The following is a 20,266-nucleotide window of genomic DNA, read 5'->3' as shown; positions in this document are numbered from 1 at the left end:
CTCGTATTATTCGTGGAAAGGATTGTCGGTATGCTTCTGTGTGAGCTCTAATCTCTCTGATTTTATCCTCATGGTCTCTTCGCGAGATATACGTAGGAGGGAGCAATATACTGCTTGACTCTTCGGTGAAGGTATGTTCTCGAAACTTGAACAAAAGCCCGTACCGAGCTACTGAGCGTCTCTCCTGCAGAGTGTTCCACTAGAGTTTATCTATCATCTCCGTAACGCTTTCGCGATTACTAAATGATCCTGTAACGAAGCGCACTTCTCTCTGTTGGATCTTCTCTATCTCTTCTATCAAACCTATCTGGTATGGGTCCCACACTGCAGAGCAGTGGGCGAACAAGCGTACTGTAACCTACTTCCTTTGTTTTCGGATTGCATTTCCTTAGGATTCTTCCAATGAATCTCAGTCTGGCATCTGCTTCGCCGACGAACAACTTTATATGATCATTCCATTTTAAATCACTCCTAATGCGTACTCCCAGATAATTTATGGAATTAACTGCTTTCGCCGGCCAGGGTGGCCGAGCGGTTCTAGGCGCTACAGTCTGGAACCGCGCGACCGCTACGGTCGCATGTTCGAATACTGCCTCGGGCATGGATGTGTGTGATGTCCTTAGGTTAGTTAGGTTTAAGTCGTTCTAAGTTCTAGGGGACTGATGACCTTAGAAGTTAAGTCCCACAGTGCTCAGAGCCAATTAACTGCTTTCAGTTGCTGACTTGCTATTTTGTAGCTAAATGATAAGGGATCTATCTTTCTATGTATTCGCAGCACATTACACTTGTCTTCATTGAGATTCAATTGCCATTCCCTGCGCCATGCGTCAGTTCGCTGCAGATCCTCCTGCATTTCAGTACAACTTTCCATTGTTACAAGCTCTCGATACACCACAGCATCATCTGCAAAAAGCCTCAGTGAACTTCCGATGTCATCCACAAGGTCATTTATGTATATTGTGAATAGCAACGGTCCTATGACACTCCCCTGCGGCACACCTTAAATCACTCTTACTTCGGAAGACTTCTCTCCATTGAGAATGACATGCTGTCGGTTCAATCGCTGTATCACTTGTGGAAAACATGTAACTACATTGGAAAAAGTTGCATATTCTGATGAATCTTCTGTAGTGTAACTCTCATCCTTACAATCAACTACAGCTTTTATTGTGCTTCATTTTCTGTATATTCGGCAAAATCATTCTGAACATTAAAAAGCCAGACAGTTTACATAACAGCACATGTCTTTCTCTCATTTTCATCTCTTGCTTTACGCTTTGCACTTTCAGAGGCGTAGTGGCGTCCAGTATCTCTCTGACTGCTACTCATGGTGGTTAGCTCGATATGTGTGGAAAGGAAAATTAATTACAAAATAGAATGGAACACTACCATTTAATCGGACTGCGTAACGTGTAAGTATCATAAATAATATATGTCCATTTTCTATTGAAGCTCGTGCCAGTTGACTGCGCAAATACTAATATATATACAGGGTTATTACAAATGATTGAAGCGATTTCACAGCTCTACAATAACTTTATTATTTGAGATATTTTGACAATGCTTTGCACACACATACAAAAACTCAAAAAGTTTTTTTAGGCATTCACAAATGTTTGATATGTGCCCCTTTAGTGATTCGGCAGACATCAAGCCGATAATCAAGTTCCTCCCACACTCGGCGCAGCATATATACAGGGCTATTATAAATGATTGAAGCGATTTCATAAATTCACTGTAGCTCCATTCATTGACGTACGGTCACGACACACTACAGATACGTAGAAAAACACATAAAGTTTTGTTCGGTTGAAGCCGCACTTCAGGTTTCTGCCGCCAGAGCTCTCGAGAGCGCAGTGAGACAAAATGGCGACAGGAGCCGAGACAGCGTATGTCGTGCTTGAAATGCTCTCACATCAGTCAGTCGTAACAGTGCAACGACATTTCAGGACGAAGTTCAACAAAGATCCACCAACTGCTAACTCCATTCGGCGATTGTATGCGCAGTTTAAAGCTTCTGGATGCCTCTGTAAGCGGAAATCAACGGGTCGGCCTGCAGTGAGCGAAGAAACGGTTGAACAGGTGTATCTGGACATGCTGGAAAATTGGCTCGTGCCACAACTGGGGACCGACAGCACCGACTTCATCTTTCAACAGGATGGTGCTCCACCGCACTTCCATCATGATGTTCCGCATTTCTTAAACAGGAGATTGGAAAACCGATGGATCGGTCGTGGTGGAGATCATGATCAGCAATTCGTGTCATGGCCTCCACGCTCTCCCGACTTAACCCCATGCGATTTCTTTCTGTGGGGTTATGTGAAAGATTCAGTGTTTAAGCCTCCTCTACCAAGAAACGTGCCAGAACTGCGAGCTCGCATCAACGATGGTTTCGAAGTCATTGATGGGGACATGCTGCGCCGAGTGTGGGAGGAACTTGATTATCGGCTTGATGTCTGCCGAATCACTAAAGGGGCACATATCGAACATTTGTGAATGCCTAAAAAAACTTTTTGAGTTTTTGTATGTGAGTGCAAAGCATTGTCAAAATATCTCAAATAATAAAGTTATTGTAGAGCTGTGAAATCGCTTCAATCATTTGTAATAACTTTTTATATATAATATATATATATATATATATATATATATATATATATATATATACACACACATATATGAGCAGAATCCCCCTTCTTTTTACACGGCACGTATCATATATATATATATATATATATATATATATATATAGCTTTTGCTGTGTAAGCAGAAGCGAGAGTCTGCTCACTAGCAATATGCGACCCCGACAGTCGCCTTCCAAGAGTTCAGACCACTACAGCTTTCCGTCTATCGACATCTATTGAATCTCTGCCCATAAATATTATGCTGGAAGAAGAAGAAAACGAGTTGAGAGTGATCTCTCAGCTGTTATCTACCCATAAGGCACATCTTTAAATTATTCGTAATTAGCACTCTCAACAGAACATCATCCACTTGGCATCATGTTTTATATTTAATAAGGAAAGCACTTTGGTAAAATGTCGGCTCCCACAAACGACCTTGCTTGAGAATGTGGGCCATATAGCGAAAGAATGCAGTTAAGACCTCATTATACGCGTGAGCACTGGTTGTTCGTCACTCGCTCTTCCACACTACAGCCATTTTAAGCCTAAGCACGAAGTACGTACGTAACCTCGTCTAACCAGCTACCCACGAGCTACAGTGCGGCAGTTCCTAGATTTATTTATTTATTATGATACCAATGATCACATTTGTGATATAGGATTTGTCAGGATACATTTCAACAACTATATTATCCTTACACAATTTTTTTCTATACTGAATTCATATGAATCAATCTTATGTTTGAACGGAAAGACGGTCAAATTGAAACAGTTGAATGTAAAACAGCGAGATCTAGTAAAGACAGGACGGACTAAAATCATTATTCTCCAGCTATTTCACATGCAAATGGAAGTGAATGGGCTTTTCTTTGCGCTCTTATTTATACGTTTCAGTTTCGTTGCAAATATCATAGACAAGTTTCCGTATTAAGATGCAAATAATGGACTGACGTTCGATGGTTCTTTACAACCTCCAATGGTGGTAAGGACAATGGACACTAAAATGAGGAATTAAGTGATAATGAAGACTGTTCTGAAGATTTAAGGTCGTCAGAAATACCTGGAGATGACAGCAAAGGATTATACGAAATGGTATGTCAGTTTCTGAAAGACTAAAATGAAGAGAACTTTCAGGGCCGTTAATAAGTTTTTTAATTATTATAATAAAAACGATCTGTAAATTAACAGTAACAGTGCAAGCGTGTGCAAATGTTTTCAAAGGTCGAAATAATCGATCTACATAAATTTAATATCGTATGCTATAAAATCGTGACAGTACACGACGATGATGACTCTTTTACTTCTGACTTGCACTCTCGTGACAGAGCGTTCGTTCTTATGAACAAGCTCGCTCACGGGGGGTCCTACCTTGGCCGAGAAGACGATGAAGCGGTCATACTCGCCTTCTGTAATATTCGGAAGGCTGCTGCACTACCGCACACGAGGCAGTGAGAGTCTGGTGTGCCACCGAGAGCCTCGCCGGTCGCACTGCAAGAGTTTGCGGCGGCGGCCTCGGCGGATGTTGCGCCGCTGGACTCGACCGTTCAGAAGGTCGATGTGCCCCCAGTTGCCCCTCTGGCCCGAGAGACACAGGAAGAGCCCGTGGCTGCGGTAGTTGGTGCCCCGTCCTGCGCTAGCGGAAACCCCGCGGTCTGGACGGGGGCACAGTCAGCTGCAGATGCCACCGAGATGGAAGCCATCGATCTGCTGGACACAAATCTTGTTGAGGCGATTGCCGAGGCAGAGCGTCGCGACATCGACCCTGACGATGCCCGTGCGCCCAAAAAGCGCCGGGCTGTGACGCACGACGATTCCGACAACTCCTCCCTGACCTCTGACACCGCGAGGCCGCGGAAGAAGGCATCTAGGGCCTCCCGCGCCTTCACCACAGAGGCTGTGAAGATGGTCGTGGGCTCCTCCTGGAGCACCGCCAAGCCGAGACTGACAACGAAGACGCAGCGACCCCCTCGTTCGCCTGCTGCCTCCCAGCAGCCTGATGCGGACGGCTTTGTTGCCCCGCCCAGGCGGGAGCAAACGCAATCGCTGCCGACCGCCAACACGTCTGCGGGCGCCAGCGTAGACGCGCTGGAGGACGGCGACACGCCTCTGACGCCGCCCCAGGAGAAGCCGCCTCCGATCGTCGCCCAATGGGATGGCGTCTTCAAGGATTTCCAGCAGAAACTTGACCTCTACAAGGTCACAGTGACGTCCAATGAAGAGTACCACGCGGTGATGGACACTGTCTGCACGAATGGTCTCCCGTGCTACACGCACCCTTCCGAGCCGCTCAAACTTCTGAAGATGGTTTTCCGCCACGTTCCCCTCAAGTTGGCGCGGACTACCTCTGAGAGGAGCTCGAGGACATGGGATTTGGAATCCGGTCTACCAGCCTGATGAAGTCCCCTTGAGCTCACCGAGACATACCGCTGTACCAGCTTGTCCTCGTTGACAACCTGGAAAACCGGAACATTTTCCAGGTGCAGCAGGTCAGCCGTGTCAAGGTCGAGGTGGAACCGCTTTGGGGCAAAGGCAAGGGGGCCCAGTGCTTCCCATGCCAGAGGGGGGCCACGCCTCCCACTACTGCTCCATGCTGCCCCGCTGCGTAAAGTGCGCGGGACAGCACGAGAGCAAACCCTGCGGGCTCACCCGAGAAGAAAAATAGACGTGCTGCAACTGCGGCGGGCCGCACGTTGCCAGTTACAGAGGCTGTTCGGCCTTCAAACGGGGCCGAAACCAGCAACGGGGCAGGGCTGCTCCTTCTCGTAAAGTCCACCCGTCCACCAGCTTTGCTGCCGCCACCGAGGGCGGACCGTCTGCCTCCTCCACCCAGCGATCGGAGCAAGCGGCTGGCGAGAGGCAGCAGCCGACTGCGCCGTCCGCGGCTTCGCCTGGGCGCCAGCGCGCGGGCCGGGCCGCCCCTGCCGCTGCACAACCGACTGCCCCCGACCCTCCGCGGTCGGCAACTCCTGCTGCGCCGCCACTGTAACTAGCTGCCGATGTTCCACGGCAGTCGTCTTCTACGGAGCGGTTACAACAAGCCGCCGCCGCGGCCCCCACCGCCCCCTCGGATCCCGACGGAGCTGAACTCCGATCGCTTTTGCCGTCGTTGAGCCAGCTGCTCGAGCAACTCCCGGTGCTCGTCACCGCGGTCACGACGGCCCTCCAAGCCGGCTTTGCTACTTCTCCCCGCCATAGATAATCGCCACATCCACGGCCTCACCGTTTGCGCCTTCAACGCGAACAGGTTGGTCCCCCAGCAATGGGAATTCAGGGTGTTCTTGCGCGACGAGGCAATTGATATTTGCCTCATGTGTGAGACATTCCTGAAGCCAGGAATTCATGTCAAGGCAGCCACCGCACTGACAGGCTGACCCACGGTGGCGGGACAGCCATCTATGTCAAGGCGTCCCTCAAACATCACGGTCCAGCTACCGCCCCTCACCGCGGTGGAGGCCACTGGAGTGACTGTCACCACTACGGCGGGGGTTATCTCCTTCATTGCGGCATACAGGCCGCCGAGGGGACTGCTCCAGGAGGCTGATTTCGACGCCCCACTGGAGTTGCGCGGGAGGGTCTTCATTGCGGGCGACTTGAACGCCAAGCACAGGCAATGGAACTCCCACATCACCAACGCCAGCAACCGCCGCCTCCTTCGCACCACACAACGGCATGGCGCGATAGTACTGCGGCCCTACGATCACACCATCTTCCTCATCGCGGCCAGCCTAACGTGCTCGACGTCGCCATAATGAAAGCTGTCGGCCACTTCACATCTGCCGCCGTGTCGTCCGACCACCTTCTAGTGATATTCGACATGGACGTCACTGGTGCCCCTATGCCGACCGCCCGCCGCAACTTCCGCGGCTTAGATGAGGCCAGATTTCGTGCCGAGATCTTAGATCACCTCGAAGGCGCGCCCGACCCGCATGTACAAGGAGCCGACGCAGCATTGGCCTCCTTCACCCGGCAAACTCTCGGCGCAGTAGAGGCGGCCACTCCCAAGCGGCCGGGACGGCCGCGCGAAATGTCGCGCCAACTCCCACCGCACACCTTGGAAGCGATCACACACAAAAATCGACTCTTTCGAGAGTGGCAGCTCACGCGGCTGCCCGAGACGAAGCGCGGCCTCAACAGGGCGCGCCGCGAGATTCGGGCCCCCATAGATAATCACCGGAATCGTGACTGGGCACGCCTTGTGGCCACCCTAACGACGACAGATGGCAGTGCTTGGTGGACGGCCAGGCGCTTCCTCTGCCGTCACCAGCGAGTCCCGCCCCTCCACGTGGGTGCAACCATTGTCTGCGGTCCGTATGCGAAAGCCAGCATCCTCGCGGACACGTTCGCGAAAAATTTCCAGCCCGCCGATGGCGTGTTCGATGCCAGCCACGTCTGCCTAGTGGAGGACCGCCTCCCGGTTTTCCTCACTGCGCGTTAGGAGGGCGATAGACGAATTCACGGTGGCAGAAGTCAATCTGCAGCTCTGTCGCCTCAACCCCAAGAAGGCGGGTGGCACGGATGGTGTCACCAACTGCCTGTTGAGACTGCTACTGCCAGATGTACACCAGTCTCTGGCGGACATCTTCAACAGCATCCTCCGCTCTGGAACTTTCCCTTCCGTGTGGAAACACACAGAAGTGGTAGCCATCCCCAAGACCGGCAAGGACCCCCGCCAGGAAGCGAACTACCGGTCGATCAGCTTGCTCCCTTCCCTCTCAAAAGTCTTTGAGAGGTTGTACGTGGAGCGGCTGCTACGCCACGTGACGGAGCTGCAGCTCATCCCCGAGGAACAGTTCGGGTTCCAGAACGGCCACTCAACCACCCAGCAGCTGTTGCGCCTCGTGGAGTAGGCGATGCGAGCGCTGGAGACGCGGGAGTACCTAGGGGCGGTGCTTCTCGACATCTCCAAGGCCTTCGACTGCGTGTGGCATGACGGTCGCATGTAGAAACTTTTTGTACACGGGGTACCGACGTCGTACTTGGTCCACTGCGCTCGTATCTCTCGGGCCGCACATTCCACATCAGAACAGATGCTGGCACCTCCACCGACTGGGAGATTCGAGCGGGAGTGCCACAGGGGTCGGTTATCGCCCCCCGTACACCAAGGACGCACCGCGGGTGGCACGTGTGGAGTTACCGCTTTATGCTGACGACACTGCGTTGTTCACCCGCAGCATGAATGCGGCCGAGATGCGCCGCCGCCTCCAGCTCGGATGTGACGTCCTGGGCGCCTGGTCCACGAAATGGCGCCTTAAGTACAACGCTGCGAAGAGCCAGGCTGTCGTCTTCAGTAGGAAGAGGCTACATCCGGACCTGCCGTCGGTCACGATCATGGAGAGCCCCATGGACCGGCAAATACCTTGGGGTCACACTGGACAGGCGCCTGAAGTGGCTGCCCCACGTCCGTGACGTTAGAGGGCGAGCAGTGGGGAGACTACGTGCGCTGTACCCGCTGCTCAACCCTTTGTCTACACTACATCCAGGCCACGGCCTCTCCATGTACCTGGCCTCGGTACGGCCAGTTCTGGAATATGCGGCCATGGTATGGGGTGACGCAGCAGCGACGCACATTGCGACGCTGTAACGCGTCCAAAATAGGGCGCAGCGACTTGCGCCCCACAAGCCGCCTCGCTACCCCACGAGGCTGCACCCATGAGGAAGCAGGCATCCCTTTACTGCGGGATCGCTTCCGGCACATCGCCAGTGTGTTCTACAACAACGCAGAACACTCTGGCAGCCGTCTAATTAGTGGGCTGGGCCAACAGGTCCACCACAGGCCGACAACACGTTGGCCCGACCTACTGCGGGAGTAGTTCTCTTCCGCAGTCCCGATGAAGATACCAAGAGCGTCTCTATAGCCAGGGACGCTCGCTGAGGACAGCTCGTCAAGATAGGTCCCATCGCCAACACCATAGGTCAGCGCAGGAACAGCAGCTTCGCTGCTTACACTGCCTCTACACCTGGCATATGTCGCCAGTGTTTTACAGCGAGCGAGCGAACGGTACGCCACGTTAACATATTGAGCAATGGGACGTTACAGCCACAATACAAGTGGTCTCAATTTTGTAAAGTAATGTATTACGTGAGTGTATGTATTCAACTGATTTCTATTGTGGTGCGAAAGGTAACCCATCTTACTACAACAAAAGAACTAGATATCGTTACGAAACAGTTATATTTACTGTGTGTGAAGATCAACGACACTGTAGCTACTGCGCCTACGTGAGTTTTCGATAGACAGAATATGCATATGCGTATTTTGATTTTAGAAATCACATATGGTCCTCCTATCAAAAAGGGACGAAAGACGACACACTCGTGCAGTCTGTGCGTCAGTAATGCTATATACAGCTACACGACATGCCAACGGTATCTGCAGATCGACACATGCTGTCGCCTCGTTTCTAACTTTTAAAAGAAGCGACGTGCATTCTAGGGCCACGAGATGGGCAAAATTTGTTTTATGGGCATCATATTTTAGCAGACAAGTCATTCTATAGACAAGGAATACTGAAGGATGTCGCGGGAAGACGTGTTTTATAAAATCATACAAGATTACAGTACATTCATTCCGTAATGGTTCTCAGCTCACAAAACCTTGTCGATGAATGAAGAACGTAGAAGAGTCTACCGTTTCCGGAATGATGATAAAACCAGATGGAAGAAGATTGCCTACTGGTTTAAAGTTGTCACAAGTCTGTCTATCTCCGGATTAGTCTTCGCATTGACCGCAAACAAGGCTGTCCATCGCGGGGATGGACTGCCTGAGATAAGCCCGGTCTTGCTACTATTGTCGGAGAAATTAGAATGATTAAAAACAACAAGTTAATAAACATTCTTTGCTAAAAATTTACTAAATGGTGACGGTTGTGTGCGTAGTTTCGTTCTACGGACATTAAAAAACGCCAGTGCCAGGAACACTTAACGGCTCTCCTGTACACGTACTATTTTCGCCACTTCCCGCAAAATATAGTTTTGAGACTGTTCACGTGCTTTATTAGTCTGTTACTGGTGCCAGAGACATCTTTGCTTCGTGCGTTTTTATACTGCGACTGGCTTTTACTCGTCACTTCGTCCGCGCATAAGAGACGCTGGCGCAGGCGGCGGCTCACAAAACTTTGCTGTCCTGCCCGCACATTTGATTGTTTGCAGCAAGCGACAGTGTCCTACAGTGTGTAACAGCACGTTTTTATGGCAAAACTGCGGCAACTTTGATTCCACCCGGCGTGTCAAAATAAAGCTGTACACATTTTAAGTTAGATCGGCAAAAATGCAACTGAAAATCGGATCCATTTCCGTGCATTAGTTCTTGCGTGATGCGCATACAGACAAATACACAAAAATTCTAAAAATAATTTTTTTCGCTTCAATAGCTGTTATAAAAAAAAACACCCTCATTTTCAGTTTTCTTGAATATCTCCTACATACAGACATCCTCAAGCAACAATTTTATTATATGTGTAAATTCACAATGCAGTGGAAACCACTGAGCGTACCATTCAAAGAGTAACGGCTTAATGCAGCAAGGCTACGTCAAATACTGAATGATACTCGCTGGGTGAACGTCACTCCAGATCACCATCCTATGAAAAATTGTACCGTTAGGGGAACACTTCCTTTGAATTGTAAAGCTGACAATATTAATGTGAAGTACAGATTCAAGAGCCACACCATTCTTCAACGCTACGGATTTGAAAATTGAAAATTATTAGCCTGTTATTAAAATAATTGTTTAACCAATTAACTGTGTTCGTGCTTCACGCTTTACCATTAAGAGTATACAGTAGGGTGGGGTACTGAAACGCGCTAATGCTTAAAATGTACATCACAGATGGTCAAAGTTGCGCAATATCAAAATTATTACTCAAATTTTGTCACAAAATCGATTGCAAGGTTGTTATTTCACCAATGTTCTGTTTTCATCTTTAAAATATGACTTCAAGTCCGTGACGTTCCATTGTGATATTAAAAATTCTCAAGTATGCGCCAGTACTAAGGGTGAACCAATTCTGGGCGCTAAATAAATGTCTGCTGTATATCCGAAATCATCAAAATAAAAAGTACAGTGTTTTATGATGATATCAAACACAAATAGCTAATTGCTACATAGTTACATACCGAGAACCAAGATATATTTTTCTTGTTTAAACTTTGGGATTTAAAAGAACAAACAAGGACCTTACCTTATGCTTCAGTGGTTCCCTCTCTTCAGTCAGCAAATTTGGAATCACTGTATAAAATAGGTGTCACCCACTTAACAATCGTCTACTCTGTAAAAAAAAGTTGACGATTGGCCTCCAACCACCGATTGTTAGATCTCTGTACCTCTCGGGACTTGTTTCGACTGCGCTTTTTGAACCGCTGTTGCCAACGTCAACACTCGTGCACTTATATATTTGTACTTGTTGTGCTGTGTGGCGTTGGTTGCATGCAAGGGGTTTGTTGCATGAACTAAATGGAACTAACAAGCTATTGCTGGCCATCGAGGTTAGCTCCGACACACCGATTACCCTGTTCTTCATCGTGACGCCAGAAACATTATTAATCAGTTGGCAGAATGTTGCAAACTCAAGCAAAGGGTGAGATAATTCACATTTTTCACTAGTCTACTTGCAACAAATAAATGCTACACTTAAAATGACAGTCAAAGAAAAAAGAAAACAAACCTGTAACTCGACAAGTTTTCGCTCTGTTTAAAAAGAATAGCCCCATGTAGTCGTAGGGTCGAGCTGCATATGTCTGCTTTCAAGCCCTGTGTCTAATTCACTGCAAATAATAACCTATAACTGTGATTCTGCAATCAAGTATTCTATGTACCATTTTGACTAGGATTGCAAGTTAATAAAATACACACAAATACAAAATAAAAGTTAAATAAATAATTTAATAACAAGGGTTATATTATAAAGTCTGTAATTGATGCAGAAGAAGGAGAATTATGATGAATATTGTTTATTCAAGGAAGGACATTTCAAATAAATGAGAAATCGTCTTATGATATTCAGTTAAAGTACGGACAGAAGATACCCTTATCAAATGCAGCAAAGTTATGTTGAGAGCGTTATGAGAATGGTAGCAAACTCTCCAAACTAAATAGCCATCATAAATACGCCAAAACTAAGTCTGTTTCGAAATCACAACATACGAAATATTCACCAGCTCAAAACAATTCAGAGTCCAACGTTACGATTTGCAAATTAACACACACGAGGTGAGAGTAGAAACTCATACTCTGCCTATCCTCAATTCTGTAACACAAACGCAAAAAGTTAAAGAGTTCCACTCTGGAGCACATTCAGACCTCTTGAAGGATACTCACCACCCAGGGTTTATCACCCTGAATGTCATATGTTACCTTAGGCGGAACTGTCTTCCACCAGATCTCCAAGTAAAGTGTCCTCAAAAGTTAAAAGTCTCATAGTGGCCATTCGCCACCCAGAATCTATCACCTACTCGATAAATATCATCCAGTACTACATGCACTCAGGCAGGTTTGCCTTCTTCCAGCACGAACATTTAGTAATCCAGAATCGCTTCCTTGAGCTCACGACTCGAAAAGTCCCAGTCTCCACTTGACTCCCGTAGTGTTCCATTGCTGTCTGGTTTTCCATTGGCTGGCGTCAGTCCCCACCAAAAATACGTCGTTGTTAAGTTCTGTAGACACGATTTGACTCATCTTGACCACTTCCTGGACTAAACTACCATATTACAACAATATTTAAATAAATAAATGTTATAAATATTTAGTCACACTCAGACCACTCGCTATAATTACAAATAATTGTCTGTTCATAAATAAATATCCTAGTATTCTTGCACAAGTGTGCTCACGTTACATGACAACGAATTGTCATTAAATATTGTGTAAACAATTATTTATATTTTCTTGACAGAAGTGTCTTTTCGTTCTCTTTTCAGTTGGTTTATCCTCTGACACATGCAGCTGACCACTTGTAAATTAACGCATTTTTAATAACACTTGCAATCAATTTCTAAATAAACTTGCTGAGAAACCAGTGAACTGATCATTAAATAACTACCCAAGTATGTCAAGATATGAGGTACTCATGCTGCATTCATATTCTATGAAATGTGAAGAATAAAATGTTATGACAATTATTTGTACGATAAAAAAGATATAAAAGACGTCATTAAGTCAATAAATAAAATAGATACAGTTGAGTGACTTTCTGGGATGACAGCTATCGTGCAATGCTATCACGTAAGATATCGTTTGTTGCACTTGCATGAAGCCTTTTGAAAGTTGTAAATTCAGAGGATCATTGTTAAAAAATTTAGTCACTGTGAAATATTAACATCTGCAGTTTTAAGGATATGAAAATTATTATTGTATCATTGGATGTGCCTCGTTTTTCTGAGATTGCAAATGTATTCAGGTTTGCTTTCAGATGTTCAAATGTGTGTAAATTACTAAGGCACCAAACTGCTGAGGTCATCGGTCCCTAGACTTACACATTACTTAAACTAACTTCTGCTATGAACAATGCACACACGCATGCCCGAGGGAGGACTCGAACCTCCGGCAGGAGGGTCCGCGCAATCTGTGACATGGCGCCTCAAACCGCGTGGCGTTTGCTGTAATTGTGAATATTATAGATTCTCAAAGAACCGTAAGAAGTCATCTTTCAGCTTATCTTACACTCCGCCATTTTTATTGTATCTCCTCCACAAAGGTCATGTGAGCAACAGTCGTCCAGTTTTCCAGCTTTGGGATATACCCATTTCCAGTGACGCTGCTCGACTTTTGTCGTGGACTTGCCCATACTGGTCACTTAGGTGGACCTGTGCAGCGCGCTCTGAGCCCTGGATCCTCTAGCGTTCAGCTGTAAATAAATTCATCTTGTCTCATACCAATACTGGGTCGTCGATTACACCCCTCCACTTAATATGGAACATTAGCTTTCTAACTTCGCATGTTAAGTCGCACCAAATGGACATACTTACATAAACAATAAAAAAAATTCATTCCGTAATAAGTAGAATATCCTATATTTATATCAGAGAAATACAAGTAGTGCAAGTATCTTTGTGGTGTGTATGAAACAGCATGTTCCTCCTAGAATGTTCAAATGGTTCTAACCTTCGCTTGTTGTCATTTGTGCGTTCTCTTCAGGACCGAGAGTGCAAGAGCCTCTGCTTCCTCAGAATCTTCCGAATTTCATTATTAAACTTTGGTGAGTCTTTTCCGTCCTTTAGCCACTTACTAGGCAACTGTGGCAAAACGAATAGGACTCTTTAGGCATCGGAAGGAGGACATAACAAATTCTCTCTAACATTAGGGAGATACTACAAATTGAGATTCCTTCAGCCCTCGAGTGGACTGATACATTACCTTACTGCTCTTGGCCCGTATGCTACGTATGTGTAGAAAATCAAAAGGCAGATTAGTGGTAGCTGCACCAGCGACAATGTAGACACTGCATTGCGGAACTGTGCGCTCTATGAAGATGTAGCGGGTAATGGTCGTCAGGCATTATGGGAACTGGATCCCAGGGCAGCACTGAGGATCGAGACAGCTTGGGACATCTTGGACGATACTTCAGCCGCAGTGTCCAGGAGGGCGAAGGATGACTTCACAATGCACTCAACTGCTCGTCAATGCGCTGCCCTCCGGGCTAGACGAGATACGCTAATGACGGACTAAAGACTTGCTGAAGTACACCACTGGCCATTAACATTGATACACCAAGAAGAAATGCAGGTGATAAACGGGTATTCATTCGACAAATATATTATACTAGAACTGACATGTGGTTACATTTTCACGCAATTTTGGTGCATAGATCCTAAGAAATCAGTACCCAGAACAACCACCTCTGGCCGTAAAAACGGCCTTGATACGCCTGGGCATTGAGTCAAACAGAGCTTGGGTGGCGTGTGCAGATACAGCTGCCCATGCAGCTTCAACACGATACCACAGTTCATCAAGAGTAGTGACTGGCGTATTGTGACGAGCCAGTTGCTCGGCCACCATTGACCACAGATTGGTGAGAGATCTGGAGAATGTGCTGGCCAGGGCAGCAGTCGAATATTTTCTGTATCCAGGAAGGCCCATACAGGACCTGCAACATGCGGTCATGCATTATTCTGCTGAAATGTAGTTTTTCGCAGGGATCGAATGAAGGGTAGAGCCACGGGTCGTAACACATCTGAAATGTAACGTCCACTGTTCAAAGTGCCGTCAATGCGAACAAGAGGTGACCGAGACGTGTAACCGATGGCACCCCATACCATCACGCTGGGTGATACGCCAGTATGGCGATGACGAATACACGCTTCCAATGTGCGTTCACCGTGATGTAGGCAAACACGGATGAGACCATCGTGATGCTGTAAACAGAACCTGGATTCATCCGAAAAAATGACGTTTTGCCATTCGTGCACCCAGGTTCGCCGTTGAGTACACCATCACAGGCTCTACTCTCTGTGATGCAGTGTCAAGGGTAACCGCAGCCATGGTCTCCGAGCTGATAGTCCATGCTGCTGCAAACGTCGTCGAACTGTTCACGCAGATGGTTGTTGTCTTGCAAACCTCCCTATCTGTTGACTCAGGGATCAGGACGTTGCTGCACGATGCATTACAGCCATGAAGATAAGATGCCTGTCATCTTGACTGCTAGTCATACGAGGCCGTTGGTTCAAATAATTCAAATGACTCTGAGCACTATGGGACTTAACATCTGAGGTCATCATTCCCCTAGACTTAGAACTTCTTAAACCTAACTAACCTAAGGACACCACACACATCCATGCCCGAGGCAGGATTCGAACCTGCGACCACATCAGCAGCGCAGTTCCGGACTGAAGGGCCTAGAACCGCTCCGCTACAACGGCCGGCTCCTAGAATGTATCACAACATCTTTTGTAACCATAACATTAGTAAATCTAAGACAAATAATAACAATTAGGGCACATTAATGAAATTCCCAAACAGCCGCACAAATTTAAAGTAAGTTTCGAGTTAGACCTATCTTTTCAAAAGTCTTTAGCGCTCATTTGAGAGCACTTTCTTGCTTTGACCACAGTGTAGCACTTCAAATAACACAAACACAGCACCCGATTGGTATTCTGATGTCGAAGTGTGGTTTGTTCACAGTCTAGCCGCCTCTGCAGAAATTCATGATCCCCTTGCCCACATATTGCACTGAAAAATACGTAATCTCAGTCACAGTCAATGCTGAAGGACGATAGCGTCGAAATAGCACTGTGGCATAGTTAGCAGTAATCATACGACTTCCTGAATCCCCACAGGTCAGGTACTGAACGCCCTCTCCAGTGGAATCGATACATTCTCAAACACGATAGCAAGCAAAAACTGATTTATAGCAAAGGCAAAACATTTGATTCAGATCTACATTTCAGGCATTCTCTCCATGTTCCTACTAGAAAACACGTATTTTGCGCTATGAAATTTGTTCGCCATAAACCAACTAACATTTTTTCAGTCCTCTGCAGTTTACTGCACCTAATTGGAAAATTCGAAATTAATACTGCGTTCATCTTTAGTTCAGCAGATAGCTGGATGATAAATTCAGCTTATGTTCACTTTTATTTGCACTCAAATACGATTTATACCCAGACTTTATTCTCATAAACGCATTACGAACTTATCCCCAAATTTTACATGCATAAATCTATTTAAAAGCACTTCCAAAATAACATATTGTTCATTACACGATTAACCTACGTAATATACCCTCAAAAACTTAACTTGTACTTCACACATAACCTCATAGTCTAATCCCACAAACAATCAGAATTTTAATGAGGTCTAATGACCTCAAAGCATGATATTTTTGTGCGAACAATAATTACGATTACACTAAACATAGTACATGAGAAGCTCATTCAGATTACTACAAGTAGCACACTTATATAACCCTTTGAAATTTCCCCCACATCTTATGTACAGTACGATTTATATTTCTCACATAAATAGCGAGATTAATTACATTCTGCTGACTTCCATGCACCAAGAGTCATGCAGCTAATATTTACTCCTTACTTACACTAACTACCATACTTTATTACATAAATATTAAATTCACCAACTTTATCCTTTACACAAACAATATAGCTTCCCCAAATCCTTGAAAACTACACCTGAAAATACAGTCATTTACGCACCCATATTCTTTCACAAGGTGCATCTCTGCCACTGTTGCCTCATACATTTATCTCACCAGTGGAGTATCTTTTGAACCTCACTTTGTTGCATTTCTTCCTCTTCTCAGTTTCGAGCCCTCTTTCCACGTTCTCCAAAGGACTCTTTCGTTTACAGACAAAATTTGTGACAACCTCTGAAACCTCATTTTTAGTTTCGAGAAATGCACACTCTCTCTCTTCATCAACATCGTTCATTTCACTTACAGGCTGCACAACTTTAATTTCACCCCTCCCTAAACATTGCGTCCTCAAATGATCAGTTTCAACATCCCTTCATTTTTCCTCGATATCTATTGTGCACTTTAAAACATCAGACCAACCTCCAGTTTCGTTATCACCACCAAACAATTCATTAAAAGCTTCCTTCGCCGCAGTTTCATCTTTCCTCTCGTTACTTTACATTTCAAAAAATGATTCAAATGGCTCTAAGCACTATGGGACTTAACATCTGAGGTTATCAGTCCCCTAGACTTAGAACTACTTAAACCTAACTAACCCAACGACATCACACACAACCATACCAAAGGCAGGATTCAAACCTGCGACTGTAGCAGCAGCGTGGTTCCGGACTGAAGCGCCTAGAACGACTCGGCCGCAGCGGCCGGGCTTTACACCTTTGCTAGGAGATGACATCTCGCATATAAAAAATGTCTAACGCTACACTTTAGCAGCTACATTGATCTTTTTTATGCTGTAGGCATCGTTTTACTGTGGGAGAATGTAAAAGATGGGCAATGACCTTGTTTTGTAGTGTTTACAGACAACACATTGACTTGACTGTTGTTTACCCCATACACTCCAGCTGGTCCTCCAGTTCTGTTTTTTTTTTTTCATTCGCATAGCACATTAATCAGGCTTAGGGGGTTATTACTCCAATACACAAACTGCGGAAGATGACGCACAGATGGTTTTTTGTGTATGCAAAGAGTCTCCCCACTGTAATACTATGGCAGGCTGCTACACAGTACTTCCAAATTACTGTTACAAGTTATTATACCATCAGTTTTAAACTCTGCAAACAGTTGTTATGATGTTATTGTCAGAACTTTACTTGCAGCTCTTATGTATTGGGATGAAGCACCACAGCATTTGCAGTCCAAAAAACGGACACAATAGAATCTTATGGTTAGGAACAGGGTGGATCACGTGTTTTGATACTATGCGCAAGACTCTTTAAGTGTATTAAACATTATTTATGATGTGCTCCACTCTACTCCATTCCAGTTGTTTCTGTATGGTGTCAATTAACGAATAACTTATGGAACACTCACTATGTGGTCTTTAAAAATGTTTCTGCTGTTTGTTTACTGGTGTACAGATGGAACAATAACTGTATTTGTGAGCATATGACTCCAATAAATATGAGACAGAAGTGCTGCATAAAATATGGGGTAAACATTGTTTATTATGATACCATCAGCATCGTAGTTTGTCCCTCGTGATTTGGCACTTTGTCACACACAAATGCCAGAACTTGCCATTAAATTATTCTGTTACATTATTATACAGCGCCATTTTTTGCAGAATATGTTATGATGTCAATAATTTATACTCAGCACATGTGGTATTCATGTACTATCCTGCCTCACGAAACAACACTACAAAGCTGCATTCCCAGAATTTGCCTGCATTGATAGTTCTATGAAGTTTCCTGTGTGGACTGTAATGTTTGCATAGAGGTGACATGTCATATATACATCAATACCCCATGTTACACTATATAATAAGGCAGTTGGAGTTGACTATTTAACATGGATCACCTTCAGCTGTTTATGTCAAATCACAAGCCCAAGAGTGAACACAATTACTGACAACTGGCTTATACATTATATAAAGTGTCCATACATGTGACTATGGGATACTTTTATGTCTTCCTTGGCTAAAGAATATGCTATTACCAGGTTGGAAACCACTACAGAATGTACCATATGTTTAAGCCATATGCCAAATCGGGATTCGAACTTAGGATCACATGCTTACTAGGCAGCTCTGTTAACAACTGCACCACCTGGACATAGTGTTTATCACAAGTGTGTTGACTATCTTGGCATACCTCTTGGCTGACCCACACTCCCATCTATCACAACCTATCTGCAGATCCTGTACCATGTCCTCCATGCTCACTACCCAGATTTCTGCAGGAGGTGAGAAGTATATGAGCATGTGCACTGAAGAAAGTGGATTTGTTGCCCATTGAGGTGAATCAGTTATAGAATATGTGGTGTCTTTTCTTTCGAACATCTAAGTTTTAAAAATTAACAGCATAAAATGAAAGTTCTATTTATTATTTATGAAGGTTTTGAAAAATTACTTTTAAAAATCTGTAACTGTCGGCCTGATCGAGAAAAGTTATAAAAAATGAGATATTGAAATATGAACAAAGTCGTTTTTTTATTACATTAAATATATCTAGTTGTATATAGAGGACCAAACTGCCATAAAAATTTATTCAATATATGAAAAAGGAAGTTGAAGAAATTGGTAATTCTACTGTCAAATTGAAGAAATGAAACCATTAACATCTGAAGAACAGTCAAGACATAATCAGTTACAACCTGTTCATAATTTACATGTCATTATTCACAAAAACAAAAAAGTTCATCATCATTATCATTTATCTGGAAAATATACAAATCCATTATGTAGTAACTGTAATTTACAAGTAAAGGATTCACGTTTTGCACCTATTTTATACATAGCCTCTAAGGATATGATTCTCATTTTTATAAAAAAATTTGGATATTGTGAGAAAGAAACAGATTTAATAGCAAATAATGATGATAGATATAACAGTTTTGATAAAAAAACAGAAAATTTGATAATGAAATTCATTGATGCACTAGTTTTGATAAAAAAACAGAAAATTTAATAATGAAATTCATTGATGCATTATATGTATGGTTCCTTCATTTTATAAATTATCACCACAGATAAGACAGAATCAAACATCTGAGAATTTTTCCAGAAGGTTTAGTAAATTTTGCAATTAATCATCTAAACAAAAATTCTGTAATAAACTGCATGAATGTTATATTAATGTTGATGAGTATAAACATATGAAATTGGTTTGGAAAACATTTAAGATAAAAACTCTCGGTGTATATCATGCTTTACACCGCAAAATAGTTTTGTTGACAGCTGACGTTATTCAAAAATTTTAGAAAACTTTACACAAAAGTAGATGATTTAAATTCATCTTAGTATTTTACAACAGCTCATTTAGCATTTTATTCGATGTTAAAAATCTTTAAATTAAAATTAAAATTATTAGAACGTTATGACATGGTTATAATGATTGGAAACGGAATTAAAGGAGATATTGCTCAATATTGCAAGAGATATATCAAAGCAAATAACAAATATTTGAAAGATTATCTTTCAAATAAGAAATCAAATTATATTTAATAAATATAAACGCAAATAATTCATATGACTGGACTATGAGTCAATGTTTCCCATAC

The sequence above is a fragment of the Schistocerca serialis genome, chromosome 4 (assembly GCF_023864345.2).
Source record: "Schistocerca serialis cubense isolate TAMUIC-IGC-003099 chromosome 4, iqSchSeri2.2, whole genome shotgun sequence".
NCBI lineage: Eukaryota > Metazoa > Arthropoda > Insecta > Orthoptera > Acrididae > Schistocerca > Schistocerca serialis.
This window is presented reverse-complemented; position numbering follows the sequence as displayed.